The following is a 9,458-nucleotide window of genomic DNA, read 5'->3' as shown; positions in this document are numbered from 1 at the left end:
ATTGTCTCCTTCGTCCTTTGTTAGGTTTTATGGATTAGCGCCTCTGCCCACTTTCCCCCAGGCTTGAGGAAAGATAAAAATGATTGGAAATGGCTGGGGTTGGGGAATGGTGCAGAGAACATTTATGACTGAAGCAAAGCTAAGAATGAGGAGAAAAATAGGAAAAAAATCCACTTGGCCAACTGTTCCTTATTTAATACCATCCCCATTTATGCTCTTGTTCAATGCAAATAATTTCAGGGTGTAATAAGGAAAGAAGGATAGAAAATAAAAAGAGAAGACAAACCATATGCCCCAGAACTCTCATCTTAACTTCTCTTCCCATATTCTTCACTTCTACTTGGCACCATCCACATCAACCTCGCCCTGGGTTCTCCATCTTCCGAGATTCTATTTGAGTTGTTCCAATGACTGCACCTCATGTCACACGGCTCTACATCACGATCCTAAAGCAAGTACCAGTGGCTTAGAGCTGAAGAAATTTCATCTTCCTCTGGCCATCACGTAGGAAAAGTTCTGTAATCTATAGCTAGAATTACAAGAGGCAAGAAATGCTTCTGATACCCAGAACTGAAAATACAGAATTTCTTTTCCTTCAGCCAAGTGGTTTCTGCCCTAAATTCTTTCCAGTCTCTAAACAAGTAATTTATATATGTACAGACAAAACCTTGTGTAATCTATGGGGGGGAGAGACAAGCAAGAAAGGAGGGTGCTGCTTCTATTTCGAAGGCCTCGGCTTGTTTTCTCCCCATTTAGTGAAACACGATCTTTAATCGACTTCATTGCTTTTTGAGACCTACTTACAATTCAGCATTAGCCAAGTACCACTGTGAATAGGTTTATTTTTCTCTTTGTAAATTATCAGCCACTGCTTTTAGTTGTATGAGGCTTTAGGGGCTATGTTCAAGTACCTATTTTTCATTATATTTTAATTTATACAAACACTATACAAAACAGGAAGATATTATCTCAGTGAATGGTAGCTAGAAAAACATGTGAGTTATAACTTCACCATAGAAAAATACCTCTGAGGTTAATTTAAGCGGAGGGTATAATCCCACACAATAGTGCCTATTAACTAGGGGTTTGGATAGATAATTTAAAATTTTCAAACTCAATGAAAAGCCATAGATTCATAGTTCGGTCTCAAGTCAGCCTAAATATCTGAAAAACTAACCAACTTACTGGAATGAATCTATTTAAAAAAATGTTGAGCAGATTTTTTCAGCCATGGCATAAAAATCTCTTCATAACCTACCAGAAAAGTTAAAAAGCCATAGTCATAAAATATTTGCTATCATTTGCCTGTGTGTTTCTAATTAGTTTTGTATCTTGGAACCAGTTTGTCCCCTGCAATCATATAAAATAAACAGCAAAACATGGTTTTTATTTGTTCAGATTTCAGCTGTAGACATTGCTTCTCAGTAATATTAAGTAAGTTATTTAATTCACTTCTGTTTAAATATTGATAAAGTTTATTATTTGTATTCCAGATTCTTCCACAACCTAGAATAATTTAGATAATTAATAGAATTTTTGAAACATTTTAGAATAATTTAAATTAATATTTAATTCACACTTCTGTTTGATAACATATAAAGTAATGATAAATATGAGTATTTTGGCAACCAGTAATTCTTTAATAGCATTCTCTAATGGAGATAAAAATGTTTAAATATTTATTAATTTAGTACTATCAGAACTGCATAGTTATTAGGCTTTCCAAATTCAGAAGAATTTTCATTACACAATCACTTGGTAATGAAGAAAGAAAACTAAAAGTTCTCCTCTGGTCCTTATAGGGGGCAGAGCCAATGGAATTTCTTAATTATCTGGAGTTGCTTCATAATTGAACACTTAGAGGTCATTCTCGAATTAGAAAATATAAGGCTTCATTATTGACCAGGATTTTCAGACCACATCCACGTCTGTCTGTACCAAATAAGTTTTCATTATTCAAGTAGCAAATGCCAGTAAATGAATCAAAACAGAACCAGTTGCATTATTTTTCTGCATTAGTGCTGACATTATCTTTGCCACATTGTGTGTGTGGTTTTATGTAATGAGAGTCCTTTTAGAGACAGCTTGGAGGTACCTGTGCTGTTCTGGCTTATACCTTTTCAAAGAAGTCCATTTTCAAGGTAGCACAGGGTGTGTGAATTATGCCCAATCCAATTATCATGCACTGCTTTGGGAATTTACTTTTAAAGGGCTGCTATTAGCATAAACAAGTCAATTTACACGCCACAGTGAAGTTTGGGTTAAAAGAAAATGCATAATGAATTTCTATATTTGTGATTTACTGTAACTGTGCTTTTATAAAAAATCAGTGATAAATAGATGCACTGCTTTTTGTCCATACCGACTTTGCTCCTATACTAGCAGTACAAATAGTTTGTTAACAATAGCTATCATCATCAGTCACATGTATTTATTGAGAACCTACTATGTGTAAACATTGTGTTGGGTAAAGGATTTCGGAGCAGGTAGGTCTCTGCTATGGCAAAAACTACTCTGAATTAATCTCGCCCCAATCTTTGCAGTAACAATCGTAAGGATCTGGAGAAACAACCAGGGCTATCAAAAGGGAGGGTTGGCTGGCTCACCAAGCTGGTATCTCTTCCATTTTGAAATGACAACTTGCAAAAATGAAAAAAAAAAAATCTTAAAGTGTAATAATATAAGTTAAAAATTTAAATAATTCCTAACTAAAAGCATTGAAACTAGCCCTGGCCGGTTTGGCTCAGCGGTTAGGGCGTCGGCCTTCGGTCCGGAGAGACCCGGGTTCGGTTCCCGCTAAGGGCGCGTGCCTTGGTTGCAGTTTGTCCCCGGCCCTGGTTGGGTCGTGTGGGTGGCAGCCACTCGATGTGTTGCTTTCACGTCAATGTTTCTCTCTCTCTCTCTCCCTCTCCCTCTATCTGAACAAAATATCGAAAAATGTCCTTGGGTGGGGATAAAAGCATTGTAACTGGTCGAAATGTGTCACTAAATTGATCAGGTTGACACGAATATAAGCAAGAATAGCATTATACAGTTGAAGAAGAAAAACTATCAATAAAAATATAGAATCGTTAACCCCAATTTCCTTCAACCTTTTAAAATTAGGACATTTCACCAAGCGCAGGAGAAAAGACCAGAGGAGAGTTACAAGCATATTTTAAAAGTGGTAATAAGTATATATATATATATATATATATATATATATATATATATATATATAAAAGAAAGCAACAAGTAAATCAATTTAAGCATAAAAATTGTGTGGTTCTTCGGTTGTGACAGCTTTGTTCCTGACATTGCTCCAGAGCGAAGGTTCTATGCCCAGGGCACTGAAGTCGTGTGGAACAGGACCTGGAAGCACCAAGGAACACGCCAAGAAAGCAGTAGCATGGTCTTTTCTGGAGGTCTGTAGAAAGCTGCATTTTGGGTTTGGCTGTGTCTACAAAGCAGCCACATGAAATTGAAAAATAAAACAGTATCATTCAGGCAAAACTTAGAAGTTCCTTGTCTAATTCCAAATAACTGCAGTGGTTATTTTCTCTCGTTTTATCAGTGTTACATAGTGTGGCTCTTGTTCTATCAAAAAGCACAGGAATGGTTTTACTTGGTGGTTTTCAAAATCAGAGAACACCTATATGCACAATTTTGAAGCTAATCATGACATAAACATGTAATTATCATCTAAGAAAAAACATAACAGGAGAGAATTTATACAGGTTGGAGGACCACCAGTCGATACTGGCGGTGGTATGACATTTTATTCATTCATTCTTCTTTCCTTCAACAAATTCTTATTGTGTGTTGGTCAGGGTTATTATACATAGAGATACAGCCACAGCAAACTCCTCCAAGAATCTAACTTACATTTTAGGGTAATACAGTGAGGAGCAAAATAAAGATATTCTCTTTGCCTTTGGATAGTTCAGAGTCTGATCATCACAGTAAGAGCAAGAAGGGAAGAGGATGAGGCAGAGAACGAAAAAGGGAAGAAGGAAGTCATCCTCATACAGTAAGGTTTGAAGAGCTGTTATGAACCTCTCCTTTCCCAGTGTATTGCTGGCGCCTAACCATCTCAACCAAACTCTGTATTTTTCAACTGCAGTTGTCACATTTTGTTTAATTTCTAGCACATTATTTTAATGGCATAATTTTTCATTTGTGCTTTTAAACAAAGGCACCACTACAAGATTCAGCTAAAAGTGTAATTTTAAGACAGAAAGACAGAGAACTAGACTTGGAAAAAACTTCTCTGGAAACTGTAGAATTTTAAAAAAATTATTAATTGTTCAAGAATAAAGTTTAAAACCACTTGTAAAAGTGTTCCCTGGAAATCTAGCTGCCTTGAAATGCTAAGGAACCCCTAGAAATTGATCAGAAATGATGGCTCAACCCTCTCTACATCGATTCATAACTTAAACATTGATTGTAAAAAAAAAAAAAAAAAAAAAATCCGTCTAAAACTTGACAAATTTCTTTTAAACACTTGCACCATTAAACTAAGGACGAGGCTAGGGGGTGTTTCTCTGGCAGCCTCCAAAAGAATGTAGTGCTATTGTGCTCATAGTTTAATCTACCAGGATTCCAGAGCCAAGAAAAGATGGGTGTCAGATCTCTGCACATAATCTGCAGAACATCCGGAACTGAGAAACGGAGGCTGGGCAAACGAAAACAAGATAAAACTTAAGTGAGCCTGCCTTTAACTTTATACGAATGTGAATCAAATAGTGTGTGTGTCGGGGGCGGGACGGCCCTCCTCGGTTTCAGGACTGGGCCTGGGACACTGACTGTACCTGAGCTTCCTGTCTCTGCTCGTGCAGATATTGGTAACGCGCCCATTGAAATGGGAAGAAGGAGTCGGGGGAGAAAGACAACCTTTTTTTCCCCCTAAATCAGATTGAAGTGCTAACAGGAGCCATAGTTTCATTAAAACAAAACACAGGGAAGCAAATGAGGACAGAACACCTGCAAAGGCGTCTGACGCGCCTCACACAGCCCTGGTAAAATGTTCTGGATCTGATAACTCTAGAGCTATCTGAGAGGAAGACAGGTCCTGTCTGGAAGATTAAATAAATACTCTTTTTAGGGAAAAGATACAGAAACCCATACCTGTCACTTCATCCTACTTGATTAAATTGAGACTAGCTACTCAGAGTAAATAATTTGTAGATGTTTACGCACTGAATTAAACAAGTAATTTTGCATTAGCATAATAAAAACAAAGGTAAATGCTGTTGTTATTGTACACAATTTGAAGAAAATATTTAAAAACAGGAGAGGTTATATGTGAAAAGCTGGAGGCTCCTGTAAAATTACATCAAAGGAAGTAGCTCAAGTATTTTTTAGGAAGTATCTTTCCTAAAAGTTTCTCTTTAAATATAAATTTTAAGAGAATATTTAAAAACATAATTTGGTTGCATTTTAACATTTTAATTGTATCTTTTTTTTCTGATGACTTTCTTTCTTAATACAATCCATGTCCTTCTCTCTCTGTTTAAGTTTTCTTTAAAAAAAAAGAGCAGCCCTGACTGGTTTGGCTCAGCAGTTAGAGCAACGGCCTGTGGACCAGAGAGTCCTGGGTTCGGTTCCCGCTACAGGCACGTACCTTGGTTGTGGTTTGTCCTCAGCCCCAGTTGGGGTCATGTGAGTGGCAACCAGTCAATGAGTCTCTCTCACATCGATGTTTCTCTCTCTCTCTCTTCCTCCCACCCCCTCTATCTGAGGATAAATGCAAAAGTGTCCTTGGGTGAGGATAAAAAAATAAATAAATAAAAGTATGTCTTTATTGATTTTAGAAAAAGAAGAAGGGAGAGAGAGAGAAACATTGATGTGAGAGACAGACGTCGATAAGCTGCCTCCTGCACGTCCCCTATTGGGAATCGATCTGGCAACCCATGCATGTACCCTGACCAGGAATCAAACTGGGGACCTATTGGTGCAAGGCATGACAATAAACCAACTGAACCACACCAGCCAGGGTTGAGTCTCCTTTGTCTTCAAACATTGGTTCCAGATTCCAAAATTGCTACTTTAACATTTATAGGTAATATTACACACTATTTGAAGTAGAAACAGGCAGTTGTGTTTGTAGACTGATGAGATTTTGGCTTGTTTCCTTTTCCATTAGTTTGTGTATGAGCTATCCTGGCTTAATCTACTTACTTAATCATTTACTTGCCTCTAGATTTTTCTTACATGCCACTCGATCATAGAAAGCAGGTGACGTATTAGAGCATAAGATAGTGTGCTTTTTCTTCAAGGACCTCTCATGGTCTGCCCTTCCCCAAGGGTAATAATCTACTGTTATGAACCTTACCCAAGAGGAGACCTACCTCCCTACTTTTCCTGAGGTGACTTTTACTCTATATCAGCCTTAGCTGAATAAAGCCCAGACCCAGCCCAGACCGGGTAGCAGAGGAGCCAGGGAAGAAGATGATGCCAGGGATGTCAACAATTTCAATTTTCTGTTTCATATCATCACAATGGTGCTAATTTTATTTTCAAAGTCCACACTGCTATCAAAAATATAGCTTTGTGGGTGACTGAATAAATTCATGTTCAATGGTAAATGAGGGGTCCCACAGAGAGGTGTTATAGAGTGCTATCTATTTAGAGTTTTCAGAACGAATCACTACTTGTGTTTCAGCTTGGCTGAAGATCTTTGCTCATGCCATAATTCTAGATCTAAAAGAAATTCTTAAATAGTAATAAAGTAATGATAACTAAGGCACACTAGTAGTGTTTACTTTTATTTTTAAGTACCTTGGAACCCTTCATGATGATGTTCTATGGGAGGGAACCAAGAAAGTCACCCATTTTACAGGCTTATAGCCCAATGTTACTAGCCTTGGGCTATGAGATGATCATGCTTTAAAAAGATGTGGCATAGCAACTGTTTATTAGCTTTGGATTTTGAAGACTAGTTCTTTGCAGATATTTTATAAAATGTGGTTTATAAACACTATCTCCTAGACTAGCCTTGGTAGAAATGCAGGTTCCTGAGCTCCACTCCAGAATTTCTGGAAGTATGTCTAGAAAGATAAAAAGTTAACACAATTCTTGCAAAAATACACAAATCAAAGGTTGAAATCCACTGCTACATCCATAGCTACCAGCAGGTGAAAAATGGCTGAATTTTCCCAAAAAATATTTAACCTACAATCTACTTGACTAGCCTTTCTTTAAATTCATAAAGCAGCTTGGATGGACAAAGAAATAAAATATAAAGTGGTATTTTGAAAAATAGAAAATACAAATGACTACAAAGATTCTATTATTGCCAAACTTCATTTTTCCTTTTCATTTTGCATGTACATGAAAATGCTGTAGGCTTGATTCCACGCTTCTCTCTTAATTTTAGACGATGCCTTCGAAGATCCTTATTACTTGCTTTTTACCTCTTTTCTACTTGCCATCACTGCTTTCCTGGTCCCTCCCAAACCCATTTTTTTAATGTTTGATCGACACTACCTTACTTCAATGATTAAAAAAAGAACTATTATTTGTTCCATGAGTTTTCTGTTTCTCTCAGTGATATCAGCTTCTGTTTCTTATTTTGGAGCAGAAAGGAAAAACCCTGTGAATGGGGGTGGGTTCTGATTTCAAGACTAGCCCTTTAGAGAAACTTCCTAAAGTGCCAAGCATTTGATTCAGCATAGTCCAGAAATCTTGCAAGAAATGTTGATTCCTTGGTTTTCACCTTTTTCCTCCTAAGATTGAATTATTTTTTTCATTAAGAAGGCAAAAGATTACTTTTACTAGCTCCTAAATTATTCCATTTCTCTCATCTTTAATTTCTTCCTCTTTGAGCAGTATCTATTAACAATATCTAAACTTGAGAAATCTATGAGGATTTTGTTCTTACATAAGTTAACTCATTTACTGTGGGCGAGCAAAGTTTCAAGTGATGGAGCTTGAAAGTCCCTCCAGTCTTCTGCTAATACACTTGACTGTGGAGGCAGAAGCAGTGTTGTGGGTCCAGACACCACAAATTACCATTTCTGAGCCAGAGCCACTGTGCCAGATAGCTACAGGTCACCTCTTCATCTTGCTGTTGTTACAGAAGCAGGTGACTTGATTTTGACCTGATTTCAATTTTCTTCACCATTTCCTGAGGGAGGTGCCATAACAGTTTCCATATTTGTGATCATTCCAACCTTGGTACATTTAGTCATGTAGCTGCAACTAGGTCTAGTCTGGAAGCTCTGAGGTTTAATCAGTGGGTTTTGTTTTTTTTGTTTTTTCTTTTTACCAACACAAATTTCTAAAAGGACCTATTTGAGTTTTGTTTGCATTTTAACCTCCTATATGTTTTATTTATCAGCATTCCTTGTTCTCATCTTCCTCCTCTTACCAAAGCAATCGTTCAAATGGGAATTAACATAGATTCTCTTGTTTTTCCAGGTTCTTGAAAATGTCTTGCTCCTTTTCATGCCTGAATTTTGAATTTACATGAGTGATATTGTCTTGTGAGTTATTGTTACTTTTTCAGCCTGCATTATATTTTAGAGGTCCACACACGTTGCTGGGTGTTCACACATCTCGTTTACGATCACTGATGCTGCCTAGTGCAGCATGAGGTGCAAGCCTTGTGTCTGTCGCCTCTCTCCAGATGGTCACCCAAATTGCCTCCACCTCCGCCACCGGAAATAACTCTCACATTAGCATCATTTTACAAATCCCTTTACTGGCCTAAGGATTTCTCTAGCATATATAACCAGAAGTGAAGCTGCTAAGTTGTCAGTGGGTGTATCTTTAGTTTGGCCAAGTATGTCGGGACCCTCTCCACAACAGCTGCACCAATACACATGTGTCTACCACTCATGGGCTTGTTATATGTCCACATCCCTGCACCACTGGGTTTGTGCACCTTTCTCATTTTATATTTTGGTACTATTAATATATGAACAGTTTCTAAAGGACAAGGGAATATAGCCAATCAACAACTCTCATTGATTAGGGAAAATACTTGACATTATAATACATAATACACTGGAATTCTAAAGCAAATCGTATATTAATTCTGCTTTCTAGGAACACACAATGTAAGAGGAACAAGAGACATAAGATGCAATCTTCTGTGGAAAACTTTTGGCAGCAGAATGAATGCCAGATGGGAGAGGGAGGTCATAGAGCCCAGACTGGCAGAATCAGGGAAACTTTTTTATGGAGGTGACCCCAAGGTTTGAATGGATGAGTACACTTAGCCAATCCTTGACTGAAGAATAGTCTGCCTGTGCTTGAAAAGTTTATCATTTTCAACTGAAAGTGCATTATTAGTAATCACACACCCATAGAGCTACATGAATTCTGGGCATCTAAGTCCCAGATTCCCTCGCATTTCATAGGATGGGTAGGGGTTTGTGATCCTGGGCATTGCGAGACATTCAGCAGAGAGACTAGCACATATAAAAGCAGAGGGAAGAGAACACAAAGTCACAGAGATCGGTATGGACACAAGT

Source organism: Molossus molossus, unplaced genomic scaffold (assembly GCF_014108415.1).
Source record: "Molossus molossus isolate mMolMol1 unplaced genomic scaffold, mMolMol1.p scaffold_m16_p_10, whole genome shotgun sequence".
Classification (NCBI taxonomy): Eukaryota; Metazoa; Chordata; class Mammalia; order Chiroptera; family Molossidae; genus Molossus; species Molossus molossus.
The sequence above is the reverse complement of the archived record's forward strand: the minus strand, read 5'-3'. Positions refer to the sequence as shown.